This window comes from Mustela erminea, chromosome 21, assembly GCF_009829155.1.
Source record: "Mustela erminea isolate mMusErm1 chromosome 21, mMusErm1.Pri, whole genome shotgun sequence".
Taxonomy (NCBI): Eukaryota; Metazoa; Chordata; class Mammalia; order Carnivora; family Mustelidae; genus Mustela; species Mustela erminea.
This window is the reverse complement of record NC_045634.1, coordinates 18323982-18344434: the sequence shown is the minus strand read 5'-3', so window position 1 is coordinate 18344434 and position 20453 is coordinate 18323982.

Below are 20453 nucleotides of genomic sequence, written 5' to 3'. Positions count from 1 at the left end.
CTCAAAAGAGGAAATTGGCCAAGGAAGATAAAAGAAGGAACAAGAAAATGTAAAGTATTTGTTCTAGAAGTCAAATTCAGATCAAGTGTGAACGGAGTTTAAGAGAGACAGCTGACCGGGGAGAGTGGAACCAGTTCCTATTCAAGAGACTCTAGCTGTGCAGCTAAAGGAACAAGGTGAAGGCCAAGTAACTAACAAAAATTACAGAAGTGGTTGTGACAAAAATAATTAAGATGTTCTAGATGAACTGACACTGGCTAAAACTTCACATTAAAGGAACTCTCAGAGGTATTTCATGGCTTAACAGCAAGAAATAAAATGTTATAGGTATTCCATCTTAGAAAAGAATATAAAAAATTGCCAAGATTAAAAAAAAAATGCTTCCTCTATATAATGTCATAAGCAAGTGTTACTGATCCTTTTCCTGATATATTTTCTTCTTATAAAGGAATAAAAGACTTAAATCTTCAATGCTTCAATTTTAAAAATTACAGTGTATCAAGGAAGTAACATTTTTATTCTTATTTTTATAAAAATTTCCTATGCATTTATAGCTTATGGTAAGAGAGTTCTTAATGTTTGGACAAAAGTTAAAGTTAATGGGGCTATTCATAGTTTTTCTCACTGACTAAACTTGCTTATCAGATTTTCATCTGGTATGATCATTTTCATTGTCCCACACAACCATTCAAAGTGAGGACTGCTTATATTTAAAGTGGATGTTTTCATGACAGCGAAATGATGTTTTATCAAACTGCCAGTCTGTTCATATTGTGTAAACATAACACATAACAGCAATTAAGACATAATGACAATCTACATGAACAAAAATGTGATTTGTAGACAATTTCCTTCTAAAGTATCAGACAGAATGACAGAAAGCAAACTCTAATTACACGCATTGTTCTGTTGGATGGAACCCTTCCAGCAGGACGATATCATTTTAGAAGTTGTGATCTGAAAGAGCATGATCAAGAGAGTAAGTACAAATACATCATTTAAAAAAATCAATCAATTTATAATGAAAAAATGATGCAGATGTAATGACACACTTAAGGAAAGGCATGATGAATAGATAATCTCATGGGGTAGTTCTTGAAAATGTTTGTAATTGGGATTCTTTGACACAGTGAAGTTGGTTTGCTTAGTCTGTTTTTCCTTGGTGATTTCCCTTTATCCATAAGCAATATCAATATTGACGGTCCCCATGGTACCACTACAGCATTTACTCAACATTTTGCAGATGTGTGCACATAGATTAAAAGGCAAAAGTCAGGTTTTAATTCCCTAGCTTCTAAGATTGCTTTGCCCCTAGACTCCGTTTATGTCATAGAATTGCCAAGCTCTGATTTTTGCTCAGGTATTCATGCTTTTCCATGAATTCCTTCCTTCTGAAGATTTCTTATACAATGTGCCCACTCCTTTATAGGATTAATTTCCTTTTCATGTAAACAGTCAAAGTAGGAAGTTCATGCACATCAACTATATACAATTTATTTACTTTTTATTGCAGGTTTAAAAAACTCAAATATTATTTAAAAACGCAATTAGAAGGATGTATCCTGCTCTCTACCCTGCCCTAAATCTGGGGGTTTTAAAGTGACAGAAAGAAAAGAGTTTGGCTTCATTGCCATGATGGGCTGGGTGTCCTTGAAAGAGGAAGAGACACCATGGCTCTCTGTCATGTGAGGACACAGTAAGAAGGGAGCCATCTGCAAACCAGAAATAGGCTTTGACCAAGAACCCACCATGCTGATGCCTGATCTCAGACTTCCAGCCTCTGGAACTATTAGGATAAATGCTTGCTGTTTAAGTCATCCAGTATTTTATTAACTTCTCTCCCTTCCTTCCTTCCTTCCTTTCTTTCTTTCTTTCTTTCCTTCTTTCTTTCTTCTCTTTCAAGATTTTATTGAGAGAGAGAGAGAGAGAGAGCACATGAGTAGGGTGGGCAGAGGGGGAGAGGCAGAGAAGCAGGCACCCCGCTGAGTGAGGAGTCCCATGAGGGCTCAATCCCAGGACCCTGAGATCATGAGCTGAGCTGAAGTCAGCCACCTAACTGACTGAACCACCCAGGTGTCCTTGTAGATGTGTCTCTTTCAAGAAACATAGATAATAGCTCCGGTTCAAGAAAGCAGACTGATCATATGTGGAAGTCTCCTCTTCCTGTGCCAAATCTATACAAGTAATCCAAAACAGAGGAGGATAAATACAGACCCATTCTTAAAAAGCATTTAGGAACTTGAAAAAGATCAAAATCTAAGAGATTCTCCTGAACAAGGGAAAACAGAATTCAGAGCCCAAGACATTCAGCAAACTATTCCTGCAAACAGTAGATGCAGCATAAATGAGACCCATCATCAGTAAAGCGGGGAACAGGAAGGTCCTCAGGGCCGGTTACAGCATGACTGGATAAACACTTGGGATCCTAGCCTTGAACCGCCAATTTGGGACCTTGGATCAAGAAGCAAGTAACTCCCCCTTGTGGCTGCTGTAAAGATAGAACAACTAGGTTGAGACAGAGCAAGAGATGAGGGTAACAGATGCGAGAAGATGCAATTTAAAAGGCTGTAATCGATGGCCACTTTCCTTTTTTTCTCAGTTTGTGCAGCTTTCTCAAATGTATTCAAAACTAAAAAGTTAATTTTAATAGTGTCATACTGTGGTTATTCTCCATAAAGGTTTTTCTCTCATATACAATTTATCAAAAGTAATTTCAGGTTTTTCGAGATTATTGCGTGGTTTTTATTTTTAGTTTTTTAAAGATTTATTTATGTATTTGAGAGGAAGAGGGAATGAGAGAGAAAGAGAGCATGAGTTGGGGGGTGGGTAGAGGGAGAGGGAGAGAGAGAATCTCAAGCAGATTCCCTGCTAAGCACAGAGCCTCACACAGGGCTTGACCTCATGACCCTGAGATCATGACCTGAACTGAAACCAAGACTCAGACCTTAACTGACTGAGCACCCAGTGCCCCACCATTCAATAATTATTTGTTGAATACCAACTCCAGTACCTGCTGAGAATAATGCTAAACCCTAGTTAAATATCAAATGAATAAGGCAGATATGGTCCCTGACTTGCGGGGTCTTACTTTCATAATGCAGCAGATTTTTAATTGTAAAATAATGAGTGCCTCTCCTTTTGTCTACATGCTCTTTTATAACTTTGTAAAGTTTGTAGTTCTATCTTAAGACGTTCTGTGTATTCTTCTTTTGGCTTTATCTAATGTGATGTTTTAAAATTTGAATATAAGGTTTTGTTTTGCTTTGATATAGTATCTTCTGTTTTCCGCTTTATTACAGGAGATATTGAATAAAACACAGGCATTCACACATAGATGTGTTTGCGGTCTGTATTGTGTGCTTGTGTATATCTTCTATTTAAATTCTTGAGGCTTTAATATTCTCTTGGTATTTTTAGATAATTATACAATAAGTTAAACATTTTTTTTCTCCCATTTTCCAATTGTAACTTATTGAATACTTTGCAGTTTATGGAATCAGACAGAATTTTAAAAAAAATATTAAACTTAAAATAACTTAGCAATAAAATGTTCTGACCTTATAGGCCAATTATTTGTCCATTTAGGTGTTTCATTCTTTCTGAACCCTTTGATTGATTTATTTGTTCCAGATATGCATCCATTCAATTTATCCAGATATTTTAGCATGAGCTTTATGTTTATTTATAGTTTATAAAATTTCTTTTTTTATTGTTATAAATTCTCATTTCTGATATTATTTGATTTCTCCCTCTTTTTCTTGGAAAAAATGTTAATATATATCTTAAAGCTAAGTTAGAAACCTCTGATAGTTCTGGATATTGTTGTAAATATGCCAGAAATACCTTCTGGATAACAGGAAGTACAAAGGAATTCTCTGGAAAAATAGGGAGCTGCTCAAATGAAAAGTAGGTAAGACTTCCAGAAGGACAGAGATCAGGACTGTAGTGTGGATAACAGAAATCAAAGGCATTTCTTACAGGTTCCTTTCCTGATTGTGGATGAACTCCCACTTTTTTTCATCCTATGTCACTCAATATTCAAATTCTTAAAAAAGAGAGTCCTATGGATATAGATTTAGATTAATTATTATTGCTCTATAACAAATTACTTCCTCAAGAAATTAAAAATAGAGCTTCCCTATGACCCTGCAATTGCACTACTGAGTATTTACCCCAAAGATACAGATGTAGTGAAGAGAAGGGCCATCTGTACCCCAATGTTTATAGCAGCAATGGCTTACGGTCGCCAAACTGTGGAAAGAACCAAGATGCCCTTCAACAGACAAATGGATAAGGAAGATGTGGTCTATATACACTATGGAGTATTATGCCTCCATCAGAAAAATTACTTCCAAACTCTGTGACTTAAAACCAATGTTTAGGGGCACCCTGGTGGCTCAGTTGGCCGTGTCTGCCTTTGGCTCAGGTGATGATTCCAGGGTCCTGGGATCAAGTCCTGCGTCAGGCTCCCTGCTCAGCAGGGAGACTGCTTCTCCCTCTCTCTCCCCTGCTCATGCTCTCTCTTTCTCTCTATCTCAAATAGATAAATAAAATCCTAAATACAAAACAAAACAAAATCAATGTCTCTATTCTCACCATTTCTATGGGTCAGAAAACTGGGTTGCAAGCAAGATGTTGCAAGGCAAGTGAAGATCTGCCTCCAACCTTACTCACACGGCTTGTTCATTTGTCAGTTTATTTTTTGCCAATTTTTAAATACAGTTTTATTTAAGACATTGTATTTTTCATGTATGTTACAGTACTTATAATTTGCAATATTTCCTTTCCCTGTGTACATATTCCATATTCAGGGATCAAGAATGCCCAGTTATTTATAGCAGTTCAACTTTAAAATTACCATGGAGTTTGCTACACATTTGGGTCCTTCAGTATTTTGCGTGGAGCAATGGTAAACCTATGCTTACCTTGGTTGATCAACCTCTTCCCTGAAGGGCCCAGGGAGACACTATCATTTGGAGGAGCTCCACCACCAGGGAAACCCCAAGCCTTCCTCCGGACATGCCTCCTGCACTCTGCGGTAGGTTGATGGGGACGGGGCTGCAGTCTTTCTGCTGATGTTCCTATACTTTCCTCTCTGCAGTCTGATTTTTACCAAGCCATTTGATGATTTCATTACACTTGTCAAGAATTTGTTTGTTCTCAAAGTAGATCTTCAATAGTTGCTTTCATCTCGAATGCACAGGATGCAAGCCAATTCTTGGAAGGCAGAGACATCGAGAATGTCACTGTTGTCAATACGGAAAGTGACTGCATTTGAGGTGTGTGTGTTCAGACTAGCCAGACAGGTTATTGTCCTTGGTCATGGCATGCTCACTTCCATAAACCCGAGTGAGCACCCAGGCTGGTTGTCAGGATAGGTAGTGAAGGTCTGTGTCTTCTTGGTAGGAAAGGTGGGATTGAGTTTGATGAGGACAGTCATGACTGCCAGCAGTTTTAATGCCAAGGGGAAGGGTGACATCCATGGGCAGCAAATGTTGACTATTTTTAGATTTGTCTCCATTGAGGATGGTTGCCTGGACCTCCCAGTTCCACAGATGAGTATCTTTATGACATGACCACTGAGTTCCCCTAGATCTAGTGTTGCAAGAAGAGTGAGCATCAGGTCACAGCACATTTTATGACCTAGCCCAAATCCACACTAGCACTCTTGCTCCATTCTATACACTGAAAGTGAGTCTCTAGGTGCAGTCTACACTCAAGGGGAGAAGACTTAGGCTGTACTTCTTGAAAGAAAAATCACTAGAGAACTTATTTTAAGCTGTCAGAAACAGAGCAGAAGTACTGGGTAGCTGGTTAGAAAATGATAATGGCAATTTGGTAAAAAAGTTGCATCAACATTTCATGGAATCAAAGAAAATACAAAATAAAATGTTGTTGCCAAGAAAAGGAAGAGAAGCTTTTGGATGGCAAAATGCACCATGCCTGCTTCTCAAAGACAAAATCCTGCCTTATTTTGATATGTGGACATGTGCTTTTATCTTTATTATTTTTTCTCACGATTGCCGTTTGCTTTTATATTCTTTTTTTCTAAATTGTTAAATTTAATAAATATTTCACGTAATTTGTATGATAAACATGGTTAGATTGTAACATTGCCCACAAGAATAGCACAGATCTTACCTCAGTTATTAGTTATTACTATTCTTTAAATATACTTAAAATGCAGTAATCTTAAGCATACGACTCAGTGAATTGTTGCATATGTACACTTCCTAACCTATCCCTTAGATTAGGATAAGGAAGATTTTTGGCTGCCTCTTCTCTCTTTCCAGTCAGTATACTCCCCCCCCCCAATTTCTGACTTCAGCAAGCATAGATTAATTTTACAACATCTTGAACTTTGTATAAATGAAGCATCTTTTACATTTTTTATTTCTGGCATTTGTATCCTTATAGTTTTCTAGAAAGAAATAATAAATAGATTGCTTCTTTCAGTTTTCAAGCTTTTTGGGGGCAAATTGTTCAAGCTTGTTTTTAATATTTTTTTATTACCTTTTTCGTTGGAGAATGTGATTTTTAAATATAATGATACAGGGGTCTCTGGGTGGCTCAGTTGGTTAAGCCTTTGCTTTCGACTCAGGTCATGATCTCAGGGTCCTGGATTGGATCCCCATGTCGAACTCAGCACAGAATCTACTTCTCCCTCTCTCTTTCTCTTTCTTTCCTCCCCTCTGCTCATGCTGTCTCTCTAAAATCTTTATAAAAAATAATAAATATAATGATACAATATTTAAACTCTCGAAATACACTGTACCCCTCCAGAGAAAGGAAATTCTAACCTCCATTTTATCCTCAAAGTCAAAGCATTATTAGCTTTGCTGAACTGAAGGCAGTGCATCACATCTCTTACAATGAGCTAATATCTCTAGCACGTGTCCATTTTTATAAATAAATGTATACCATTCAGCATCATTGACCCACCAGAAAGCAAATCATCATTTTCCTAGGATAACATTCAATTTAAGTAAGAATGTGATTTCAAATTTAGATTTATCAGTCATGGACGTTGCTCTAAAACTAATCATTTCTTCAATCCAATTCTCTGGTTCACTGCACATTCCTTATATCCCTATTAAAATTTGAAAATGCATTTTGATCAACTAAATCTTGGGCTTTTGAAATTATATCTGGTCTAATTTCTGTTTTGAAATTTATTATAATTTCTAGACATTTGTATGGGCATTACGTTGTCTAAATTTAAAGTAAAACAGATGTGTGTCACCATGTGATTTATTCAAGATTTACTCTCATTCTAATTCCCAGTTAGGACACTGAAATTGGTCTGGAAAATTATTCTCAAAAATAGCAAGGCATAATTTTGGAAAACTGTGAGGTGGAAATAGGGCTTATTTTTCTTCCATTGCTTCCTCCACCCTAATGAGCCCATTGACAAAATAATACTAAGTTCAAACAATATTCTATTAGGATTCTCTGAACTAGAGATGTGTACTATTGAAAGTAATGCTTCATTGTACAATAATTGAAACTTCCAGTAGACACGTGCATCATTGCACGGTCTGGGCCCTGACTTTTGCTCTGGCTGTTACTGCAGCATCTAGCTCAGGGGGTGTGGGCTTCACCCGAAATCTGGGCAACACCTAGATTTACCCAAGGCCTTCTTGTATGTCTCATTCCTTACTCTAGGGTATTGTTGATGATGTCATTCTTTTATTTATTTTTTTTTAAAGATTTCTTTATTTATTTGAGAGAGAGACACAACACACACACACACACACACACACACACACACACGGATGGGCAGAGGGAGAGAGAGTCTTAAGCAGATTCTGTGCTCAGGGCAGAGCCCCAGGCAGGTCTCCAACACACACCCCAGAGATCACAATCCTAGCCGTAACTAGAGCCGGATACTTAACCTACTGGACCACACCGATGCCTCTGACATTGCCACTCTTAAAAGGGTTACCTGGAACTTTGGAGGGTCACTGTTTAAAAAAGTAGTGTTATCCCTGACCAGTGGGGTACAGAAATAGGGGATACATGCTGTTATTCCTTTCTCCAAAAAGACCACTCTGAGACACATTTAATTAAATTTCTTTCCATCTGGCCTTGAGCACAAGTCACCTATAACATTGGCCAACTTAATAAAATATCCTTGTACTGTTTTTGGTTTTGTTTTTTGTCCCCCCCCCCCGCCCCTTTCCCTTTTCCCCTTTCTGGGTCTCCCCCTTGGATTAGTTAAGAACAAAAACGATAATAAAAACCAAACAACCTACACCTGAGCCTTTGTATCAGGTTTTTTTCTTCGAGGCAGGAAGGGACGACAACTAAAATAAAGTAAATGTGCACATCTCAGTCTTCTGCCTGCAGTAAAGCTGAAACTAACAAGTGAATAAGAATGACCACAAACCATTTACCAAAACCAAACTTTCCTCACGAGACAGCGCCCACTGTGCCGTCCTCTCCCACTGTTTCCAACCTTCTTCGCACTTCTAACTGGGCTGTGTCCACAGGTTCTTCACTTGCTGAGCTAGGGAGGCATTTTCTCTGGGACACAATGGACTGTCAGCTATACTTTCCAGATCTTTGATCCTTCCCCTGTGCTCGTGCACAGTCCAGCGTAAATGGTAATGACAGGCTGTATCACGTTCTGTGTTTCAAAACAGATCTATCAGCGGGCTATTTGCTCAAGAAATCAGAGCGCCCAGAGTACCCAACTTGTTGTTTGCAACTAGACCTCCAGAAATGTGGGGGATATCAGTGGTGTCTGATCCCTTTTTTGTTCCCTCCCGGTTTGCATGTGATCTGACTGAGTGTAGGCTATAAACTGCATGTGTTAAGGGTCAGATTTTTATTTTTGAAATCCATGCCAGAAAATGCACAACCACTTTTGCCTTTTCGCTTTCTCATCTTTTCTTTGCAAGCAACTAAATACTTCAATTTGGGGGATATCTAGAATGTAAGTTTTGTTTCCTATGCATTTCTATTCTAATAAATACATTTGTGACATTTAAAAAATTATATATTTCTCTTAAAACATTTTGTTTCAAGCTCACATTCTAACAAAGCTCATTTTTTTAACTTCAGCTCAGGTACCTCTGCTTGATGGTGACCTCTGCTTGATGGTGACCTTTTCTTGAAGGGCCTCTACCTCTTCACCCGTGTTAAGATTCCCTTTGTAATCTTAAACGCCGGTTCAGTAACATCAGTAGCCTTTAATTTCCAACCTATGCTTTTCTTCCTAAGAATATATAGCCCTCCTGATTATATAGACTGCCATAATTGAAAAAAAAAAAAAAAAGAAAATGGAGTCTCAGTAAGTGCTTGAAATACTGTATTCATGTACATTATTTCCATAACTTCATTAAAAAATAGAACAAAAGCTCACATATACTTGAATTCACTAAATAGCTGATGCAAATATGCACTCTATGTATATTCTATGTATGCACAGGTTCATCCTGAGGCCTTTCATATTTACCTTGACTTTGATTTGGGTCTTTCACTGTCTTACCTAGAATGATCTAATAAGTTGGATAAGAGACAAGTCTCTATGTCCTTTTTTTTTTTTTTTTTTTTTTTTTGGTATACTTACCTTTTTTAAAAATTTTTTATTTCTTTTCAGTGTAACAGTATTCATTGTTTTTGCACCACACCCGGTGCTCCATGCAATCCGTGCCCTCTCTAATACTCACCACCTGGTTCCCCCAACCTCCCACCCCCGCCCCTTCAAAACCCTCAGGTTGTTTTTCAGAGTCCACAGTCTCTCATGGTTCATCTCCCCTTCCAATTTCCCTCATCTCCCTTCTCCTCTCCATCTCCCCTTGTCCTCCATGCTATTTGTTATGCTCCACAAATAAGTGAAACCATATGATAACTGACTCTCTCTGCTTGACTTCTATGTACTTAAAAAAATATATATTTTGTCTATTTGAGAGAGAGAGAGAGAGCATGAGCAAGGGAGTGAGGCAGAGGGAGAAGCAGACTCTCCACTGAGCAGGGATTTCCTATTGGGCTCAAGCCCAGTACTCTGAGATCATGACCTGAGCTGAAGGCAGACATTTAACCTACTGAACCACCTGGAGGCTCCTCTACTTTATGTACTTTTGAAATAGCTAAGTTGTCTACAGTTACTGTTTTGCTTATCATTAGAGATTTTTCAAAAAGTTCTCAAAGCTTGGCTTGAAGAGAACAAAGAAATATAAAATGGATCAAATGCTTTTAAAAGAATGAATAGAATCCAAAGTTAAGAATTTAGTTTTATGTATTTTTACTGTAGATGTATTTATTGGCCCTCTTACTGAGGCTTATAGATTATATATTCATGGCACAATTAAAATTAACCCTAAATTTCTGTTAAATAAGGTTTTTATGACTAATTTGAGTCTTTAATCAAAAACTAGCTGCAGCATTTAGTGATAAGATTATTTGGATCTGTATATAAATTGTGTATCAAAGGTACATGTATTTTTTTGTATAATGAATTTAGCAAATATTAGGGGAAAATAAATTTCCATAATCCTGACTTCTAATATTATATATTAGTTGTGCTTGTTTTTGAATATTTTATAAACGTAATCATGCATTTTTTCTTTATGCTTAGATTTTTTCATACATTATTATGTTTGTGAATTATTGAGGCAGAATACTGTAGTTCATTTGTTCTAATTGATATATAGTATAGTATTCTATCATATGACTAAAAATTTATTTGTCCATTTTACTATAAATTGAGTTTTAGGTTGTTTTTCATACTAAGTTAATATAAATAATGTTGCTAGGAACATTATCGTATATGTGTTTTGGTTTGTTCCCACTCAATAAAACTATACTTTATTGTTAATATTTTTTAGATGAATATGAAAGAATGGAATTTATAGATAATAGAGAATACAAATATTCAGGTCTAGTAAGTAATGATAAGCAATCTTTCAAAGCATTTTTACCAATTTATACTGTCAGGACATTAGTTTTCAGGTGCTTCTCATTCTTATTAATTTGATATTTTCTGCCTTTACAGTTCTAGCCATTCTAGAAATGTTAAATGTGTGACTTTAATTTGCCTTTCTCTGATGACTAATGAATTTGAATGACATTTTATATGGGTATTGTCTTTTGGATATCCTCATCTGTGAAATGCTATTTGAGTTTTTGTCTATTTTTTTTACTCGTTGATATTTTATCTTTATGATTTAGAGGAGATTTTTCTATAGTTTTATGAGTCTCTGCCAAATATATATAGAAAATATCTTCTTTCAGGATAGCAGTTGACTTTTCTTTTTCTTGGCTCTCTTTAGCTTTATCCCCTTTGAAGAATCTTTGCCTACATCAAGGTCTTGAAGGTATTCTCTTATGTTTTCCTCTAAAGCTTTATTATTTCACTTAAACATTAGATCTACAAGACAGCTTGAACTGATTTTTATGTTTTGTGTAATAGAGATTTGGTTTGGTCTTTTCCACACAGATATTTAATTAACTTAACATCACTTATTAAAAAGACATTCCCTTCCCAACAGCACTTCAATGTAACCTATGTCCCAAATCCAATGACCTTCTATGTATGCTCTGCTTCTGCACTTTTGTTCTGTTTTATTAGTCTTTTTGTTCTATTCTAATTGTCTTGCTAACCATACAGTTTCCACTGTATTATTAGCTAATATCTCAAGCATGGAATCCACTCACAGTGCAATTTATTTATTTTTCACAGTAATAAATAGAATTCTCTATTTCAGAATGTTCAATAATTTAGATTTTTTTAATAACTTCTCATATTCAATTAGGTCTTCAAAGTTTTTGCCTCATAATGTAGTTGATGAAGAATCTATTCTTAGAGTAGACATGACAACTAAACAATTTTCTTATGGTTTTTAAATTATCTTCAAAATATGTTTATCTTGGTGAATTTTTTAGAACACTTGATTATGCACTAAGTTAAAACTACATAATAGAACTCAAGATATGCTTAATTAGAAATGTTATGTTGATTTCAATACTCTGAAAAGGAAATGATTCTACTACCAACCTCCCTGCATTAAGAAACCCAAGCTTTTATCTCAAGTTAACTCCTGAAACAACATTTAATATAAGAACAAGATGAAACTGCTGGCTTCAATATGAACATAAAATAAAATGTAAATTTCCTCTTTATTTGGTTTATTTTTTTAAGATGAAAAGTAAGTAGGACTTCTGCTTCCACTTGTGATGAAGTAACAGGGACTAGATTTTTCTTTTTGTCCCAAACAACCATAAAACTAGATAAAATACATGAAAACAATTTTCAGGAGTGCTTGGGTGGCTCAGTGCTTGGGTTAAGTGTCTGATCTTTTATTTTGGCTCAGGTCATGGTCTTAGGGTTGTGGGATCAAGCCCAGTGTTATGCCCCACACTGGGTTTGGGCTTGCTTAAGACTCTCTCTCTTCCTCTCTCTCTGCCCCTCCCTATCTCTACTTGTGTACGTTCTCTCTCTTTAAAAAATAAATAAGAGCAAAAAAAGAAGAATGAAAACAATTTTCAGACATTAGACACAAAGAAGCATGATAATGATTCCTGAGAGAGGGGACTCTATAAGATGAACCCTACAATTGCCTCTTGCTGAAGTGTTGGTGGAAGCATGGATGGTTTAACCCAAAGCAGAGCCTATTGTGGAACCCATAAATAATTCAGCAGATAATGAAGGAAACTAAGGTACGGTAGGGAGGATAGGCAGTTGTTAATATTTTTTATTCTCTTCTTTGTATTTAAATATAGTTGAAACCTGCTCTTTAGTGCCAATTCCTTAATCCATTAATAATTCCCTGTTGAAAATTTCCTTATTGCACAATCCTACCTTTGTAATAACAACATCAACAAATAGTATTCACATTATAGGGGTTGCACAAGAAGATAAAGGGCCAGAAAACAGTTGAAAAACAACGGCAGAAAATTTTCCTGATCTGAGGAAGGAAACAGATCTAGGTCCAGGAAGCCCAAAGAGTTCCAAATAACATGAACCTACAGAGATCCACACGAAGATACATTATAAGTAGAATGGTAAAAGTCAAAGATAAAGAGAGAATCTTAAAAACAGTAAGAGAAAAAATAATTTGTTACATATAAGGGAAACCTCATGAAGCTATCAGCATATTTTTCACAGAAACTTTGTAGGCAAGAAGAGAGTCATTATGACACTGATGAAAGAAATTTAAGACACAAACAAATGAAAAGATATTCCATGCTCATGGATTGGAAAATTTGATACTGCTAAAATGCCCATACTATCATCTATGAATTTAATGCAATACCTACACAGATCCCAATAGCTTTTTACACAGGAATAGAACAAAGAATCCTAAAATTTGTATGTAATCAGATAAGATCCCAAAGAGAAGCAATCCTGAGAAAGACCAAACCTGGAGATCTCACACTCCTTGATTTCAAACTATACTACATACTATTGTAATAAAATCAGTATAGTATTAGCATAGTAACACACACAGAGGTTAACTGAATAGAATTAGAGCCAGAAATAAATCCACACATATGTGGACAATTAATTCATGACAAAGGAGCCAAGAACATATAATGGAGAAAGGACAAGCTCTTCAATAAATGGTGCTGGGAAAATTGGACCGCCACATGCAAAAGAATAAAGCTAGATACTATCTTACACTGTACACAAAAATGAACTCAAAATGGATTAAATACTTGAATATAAACCTGAAACCATATTATTCCTAAAAGAAAACAAGGGGGTGAGCAACTTGACTTCAGTCAGTGTTGTGTTTGTGAATCTGGTTCTCAAGGCCACGGAAAGAAAATTAAAAAATAAATAAATGTGACTATATAAAACTTATCACACTAAAAATCTTATGCACAGTGAAGGATACCATTAACAAAGTGAACAAGCCACCTATTGAATGGGAGAAAACATTTTCAAATCATATATTGGATAAGATGCTAATATCCAAAATATATAAAGAACTCATGCAACTCAATAATAAAGAAAACAAACAACCTATTTAGTCAATGGGCAGAGGATCTTAATATACATTTTTCTAAAGAAAACATACTGATAGCCAACAGACAAATGAAAAGATGTTTAGCAACACTATTATGGAAATGCAAACCAAAAGCCCAATGAGATACCACAGTATCCCTGTTAAAATGGCTACTATGAAAGGGCAAGTAATAACATGTGTTAGAGAGGATTAAGAAAAAAGAGAGCATTCATTCTGCTGCTGGAAAGGTGAACTGGTGTAGCCACTATGGAAAACTGACTGGAGGTTCCTCAAAAATTAAAAATAGACCTACCATATAATTTAGTTGTGTTTATTCAAAGAGTACAAGAGAACACTAATCTGCAAATATATGTGCACCCTTATGTTCATTGCAACATTATTTACAACAGCTAAGAAACTGAAAGAACCTTGTGTCCATTGATGGATGAATGAATAAAGATGTGGTATGTATATACAATGACATACTACTCAGCCATAAAGAAGAATGAGAGCTTATCACTTTTTACACTAAGTGAAATAAGTCAGATGGAAAAAGACAAATGCCATATGATTTCATTCATATGGAATCTAAAGAACAAACAAAGCAATATAAAAACAAATTCATAGATACATAAAACAGATTTATATTTACCAAAGGAAAGGAGTTTAGGGATGAGCATAAAGGGCAAGAGGGTCAACTATATGGTGTTGGATGGTAACTAGACTTCTTTGGTACCATTTTGTAGTGTATACAGATGTTGAATTATAATGTACACCTGAAACACCTGAAACTTACATAATATCATACACTAATTTTACTTCAATGATAATAATAATAATAATAAAATGAATAAATCTAAGCAAATGAATATTTTTATAGTAAACTACACCAGATAACTGGTCTATGTTTCCAGTCTACAGAATGCTGAATTCCAACTGACATTACATCAAAATTAAGAAATATTTTAGATTATATGAATGAAGAAGAGAATGAAAAGTAACTGTTGTTGAATTTGACAGAAGATATAGCAGCATTTGAAATGGGACTCCTTGTCAAGGTGAATTGACAACAACTAATTATCTCAGTAATTCTGAATGAAAATTTTGGCCTCACTGACCCTTCAGGGTAGGAATAAAGCTCAGGTCTCTTCCAGGATATGGTAGTCTGTGTTACGGTGCATGCCAGCCTATGGAATGGGCATATAGACTTGAACAAATGAGCAAGACTGAGTTTCGCAATCACTAGATTTGTCATTATGGTACCCATCAGTAAGTAGGGTAGAATCATAACCTTTTTACCTCACTGAAAGGCATTTTCTGCTGAGTACCATGCACTATACCTAAAAGAGATGATGATATTTGTGAACTGAATCTCCCTAAGTTTTGGCAAAAGGTTCTCCTAATGTATGGGCATGAACTGGGAGCAAGAAATAAGATTTTTAGAATTAACAGTGATTAGATTTCAGAGTCATGCAACAAATCTGGACATCATACCTATTTCTTTGCCTAAATTTTTACCTTTATTGAAGGAAAAGATTGCTCTCATCTCTTCTCTGGAAAGTTTACTAATGAAGTAAATTTTATAAATTTGCCTTCCAAAATGTTCACTGGATATATTTGCTAGGGAAAGAGTTAAGAAAGGGAAAACACAAAGTGAAATTTATTTCGTGATCCTGAATCCTTTTATAATGACAATGATATGTGTATATTTGAAATTGTTCACATCCAATGTAGTACTTTGAAGTGACCTAATGGGAACAAAATTCTATTGTACAGTCTACTTCTAAACTCTTAATAATGATAATTTTAAACTCTAAATAAGAATATGAAAAAATGGAGTCATTATCTCTATAAGCATCAATTTCCTAATCTTTAAAACAAAGGTGTTAAACAACATGTGTAACAGAGTTTTTGGAGGAGTTCTTTAGAATCTTGCCTTTAGAGAGCTTAGCATATAGTTCATGGATCTGGTAAGTCTTTTTAAATGCCTGCTGTTTGGGAAAAGAAAAAACAAATCAGGAGACAAAGCAAGCATTAATAAACTCATATACATTCCTATTACATGGGAAATGATGGATCCAAGACTCTATCTAGACTGGAGAGCAGGTATTCTAGAACTCTCTCCTCAGAATTGTGACAAGGACTTCAGGAAACAAGATTTCATCAGAGTAAAACTTCCGAGATCCTACAGTTACTCCCTGAGGTCTTAGATTTCCTTCATAAAGAACCCCATAGATAACAGCATGGTTTGGGGAAAAGGACACTGGTGGCTCCAGAAGCTACTTCCAAATCATTAAATTCCAAGTCGCTGTGAGGATTTTAGTGAAGCTTCCTTCATATTACATCCTTCACCATAAATTCAATGAAAGAATAAAGCTTTCTTCCTTTGTGTTATGACAGAGGCTGGCAAAGTCACAGAGAAATGCATTTGAGCAATTAAAATCAAGTCTTGGATGGTCTGAAACTCTACCCTTTCTTAGGTCATGGCGATTGTTCTAGATCCTCATTTTTAGATATGCTTTGAGGGGCATTTAAGAATGATGGTCAGACCAGAGAACAAGCCTTCTTCCCCTGGTGTATGTAGAAGTAAATGAGTCTAAGGAGTCTTCCAAACTACTCCAGAACAGCATTTATTAATACTCTATGAGGTCAGAGGAGCACAGAAAGAAGAGAAATAATGGGAACTAGTTTATAAGAAGAATTTTGCTATGCTGCCCCTGAGGACCCAGATGTGTGATCATACACTTTTGATAAGGTGGCTGGGAACAACTTGGGCGGATGAGTTGCAGAGGGACACTGAGTAAAGACTTGGGCCCGTGGCAAAGAGAGAAAGTGCTCTCAAAGAGATGCACACTGGCAGAGAGGTAGAAGTGAACTTAAAGGTGAAGCCAGCAGAGTCCCAAGCTTTAAAATATTTCAGAAGAAGAGATTAAGAACAAAAGCACTCAGGGTCATAGGCGAAAAGAAGCACAGCTCTAAAACCGAATTTCTACAAGTGAAAGTTAAGCTGGGTCATGGAATCCTTTATTTCCTGAGGGCAGCAGCTTCAGTGCTGCTAGATCTCATAAGCAGGGATATTTACTGGTGTGACAAGAGACAGCAGGCATCCTGACACAGCATAGAAAAATCCATATGTGTATGTCCAGAGAAACCTCATTGCTTTAGGGATCAACATTGAGTCATAGGAAAAGAGAGTACGAAGGATTTTTAATAAGCAAGAAATATTTAAAAATAAAGTTACCAAATTGCTAAGGATGGCCCCTAGAGTATGCTTAATAAGGTACAATCAAGATTAAAACATAAAGAAAGAAAAGAGAAAAAGGGTCTATTGACGTAAGTATAAGGAAGAAAAGGTGGCAATATTTTCCCATCTGGAACAGGGTAGGAAACTCTAATCATCTAAGCATTTTTTCCTCTTGGCCCAAATGAGAAAGATGATAAGTGCAATGCTAATGGCTCATCTTGGGCATGACTTGGCTGTGCTCTCAGCCAGTTTGTGGTTTTCATTAGAGTCAAAGTGAGCAGAGTAGCATTGAGTTCTATCCAAAGACAATGCATGTAGTAAGGTAAGATCGGCATCCAACCCCAAACTGGGACCACTCCATGTTAAATGGCCCACCTACCCAGGATGTTAAATAAGATAGCAAGGTCTACAGTCTCACTGGTTTACCAAATCTTAAACCAGATCAGAATCCCTTTAGCTTCCTGACTGATTAAACCTATCCAAAGTTATCTTTAACATTTTAATCTAAGACCTAGCATTCTAAATCAAGCTTACTTAATAAATAAACCATAGTCACTAAGGTTCTCATTTTACCCTTCTTAAAGTATAGGTAATTGATAATATTCTTCAAGAAATTAAAAGTGCCTATTCTTGGGGACGCCTGGGTGGCTCAGTTGGTTAAGTGGCTGCCTTTGGCTCAGGTCATGATCCCAGCATCCTGGGATCTAGTCCTGCATTGGGCTCCTTGCTCGGCGAGGAGCCTGCTTCTCCCTCTGCCTCTGCTGCCACTTGGCCTGCCTGTGCTCACTTGCTCTCTCTCTCTCTCTCTCTCTCTCAAATAAATAAATAAATTCTTAAAAAAAAAACCCAAAAAACAAAAAAAAAAAACCCAACAACAACAACAACAACAACAACAAAAAGTGCCTATTCTTGGAATGAGCTAAAAGAGATATATCTAAGAGATCTAAGAGATCACAACGGACATTCTCTTCAAAGCGGGACTGGTGAAATCTACTTCCTGCTCCCCTTTAAAAATATTCAAATCTTAACATATACTAATCATTTTATGTCCTGCTATATTTTGCTTAAAATGTTAGAAAAATTCTTTTTTCTAATGTGCATACCATGTTTGTAACAATAAAAACAGTAACATGAATGTTCATGATTGTTCATGATTCAGTGGTTGGCATCCTCCTAAAGAAAAACTGAAGCAAACCACTGGTTTTATTTGATTGAGTAGAAGCTGGAGAAAGTAAATGACCAAATAATAAAGGTAAACAGCAAAAACTTATCAATATGGAATTATGGAATTCTTGCAACAAAAATAGAAACCCTGGCATACTTATTTAGTTAACACATACTTATTGCACAACTAATATATCTCAGATTTTGTTGGGCCCTACACAGGAAGTAACATTTGGGGGTTAAACATGCACAATAGGGAAAAATATATAAACATTACCAAAAAAAGAAAATTAAAATCTAGCAGTAAGAGTCCTGGAGCGCAGGGATACAGAGTTTGTCATGGGAACAAGGGGCCTTATCTCTAAATAATGCCATTCTCCTCCCTGGTAAAATTCTTATCAATTTTAGTAGATTTCCAATTCCAACTAACAGCAGAATTGAGTAGAACTTGGTAGTTTGAGAGCATGAGAGCATGCAAATCACATGCAAATCACACTGTCCAATTATAAATTTCCATAGGCTAAAGGGACCATAAGTCTCTCATAAAATCATTCCTTGTGCTTCTGCTGCCATGATCCCAAGCCATTACCCTTGGGAAGATGAAGCAACATTAGAACTATTCCAAGTGTAGTGTTAGTGTCATTGACACATAACATATAGATGACTCCAGATTAAATGCTTCTTATTAATTAATTAGTTAATTTATTAAAGATTTTATTTTTATTTATTTGACAGAGAGAGACACGGCAAGAGAAGGAACACAAGCTGGGGAGTGGGAAAGTGAGAAGCAGGCTCCCTGCTGAGCTAGGAGCCTGATGTGGGGCTCCATGTGGGGCTTGATCCCAGGACCCTGAGATCATGACCAAAGATGAAGGCAGATACTTAAAGACTGAGCCAACCCGGCACCCCTAGATTAAATGGTTCTTAAATCAGTCGAGGCATATACTAGATCTTCAGCTCAAAACAAATGAAGTGATTTCTATAAGCAGTTAGATAGACCCTTAAGGGCATTAGTAAATAAAGCTAAGAGATAACATCATTATATTTTTCTTTTAAATAGAACTTTGGCTGTTATTCTCACTGTTTAATCCCAAAAATGTTATTAATATCTTGGTTTCTAATAACATATATTAGCGATTTTATTATATGTTTCATTACTGGTTCTATCAACAGTTTATAAGACTAATAAGAGATAAAATCATTTTCTTGTTCTCAGCCTCTCATAAGGCACTCAGTTAATATAGGCTTCCCCTTTTTGTTTTGCATTGAGAGAGAGAAAGAGAGAGTGTGTGGGGTGGGGAGGGGCAGACAGAGAGGGAGAGAGAGAATCTTAAGTAGGCTCCATTTCCAGCATGGAGCCCCCCTGTGGAGGCTTGCTCTCACAACCCTGAGATCTGGACCTGAGTTGAAATCAAAAGACATGCTTAATGGACTGAACCATTCAGGCACCCCTAGGCTTTTCCTTTTTTGAACAATCATTTACTGGTTTCCTTTCCAACATCAGTCATTTCTGCTTCTTCCATTTATCTTTATTTCCACCTGAAGCCTCTGAGGAAGGCCATCAGGTTCCATCAAAGGATTGATCCACATTGCTAGAGGCCATGTGACTCTGGCTAATCTGACGCAAGTACAAATTTATTGAACTACTTCACCTCCTGAGTAGGAGAGAAGCAGAAACCATTGATCCTAGCATAATCAGGTGAGGGAAACACACAACCCATCCTGTCACCCCCTTAAGAACTGGGACAGTAAAATTTTGAGGAAGTGCCGAGAGTAATATTTAGGAACTGATCCTTCATCTGGAACCTATAAGCACAATCCAGATCTTGGTACTATAGGATCAGGCAGATAGAAAAAATAAATCAATAAAGAGTAGGAAAGAAGCTTATGTAAGTTCCCGTGCCATCTGCTATCCCTTCTACCTTACCTTCCCCACAATATTTCAACAATCCAATAATGATCTCTCTTTATTTCTTTGCATATCAAGTTTTAACACACATTCATCTGACTGTGCAAGCCATTTCTTCGGTCTTTCCTTGTTGGGATGAATGTAGAACTTTCTAGAATGTAACACGGAGGCCACCGGGGGC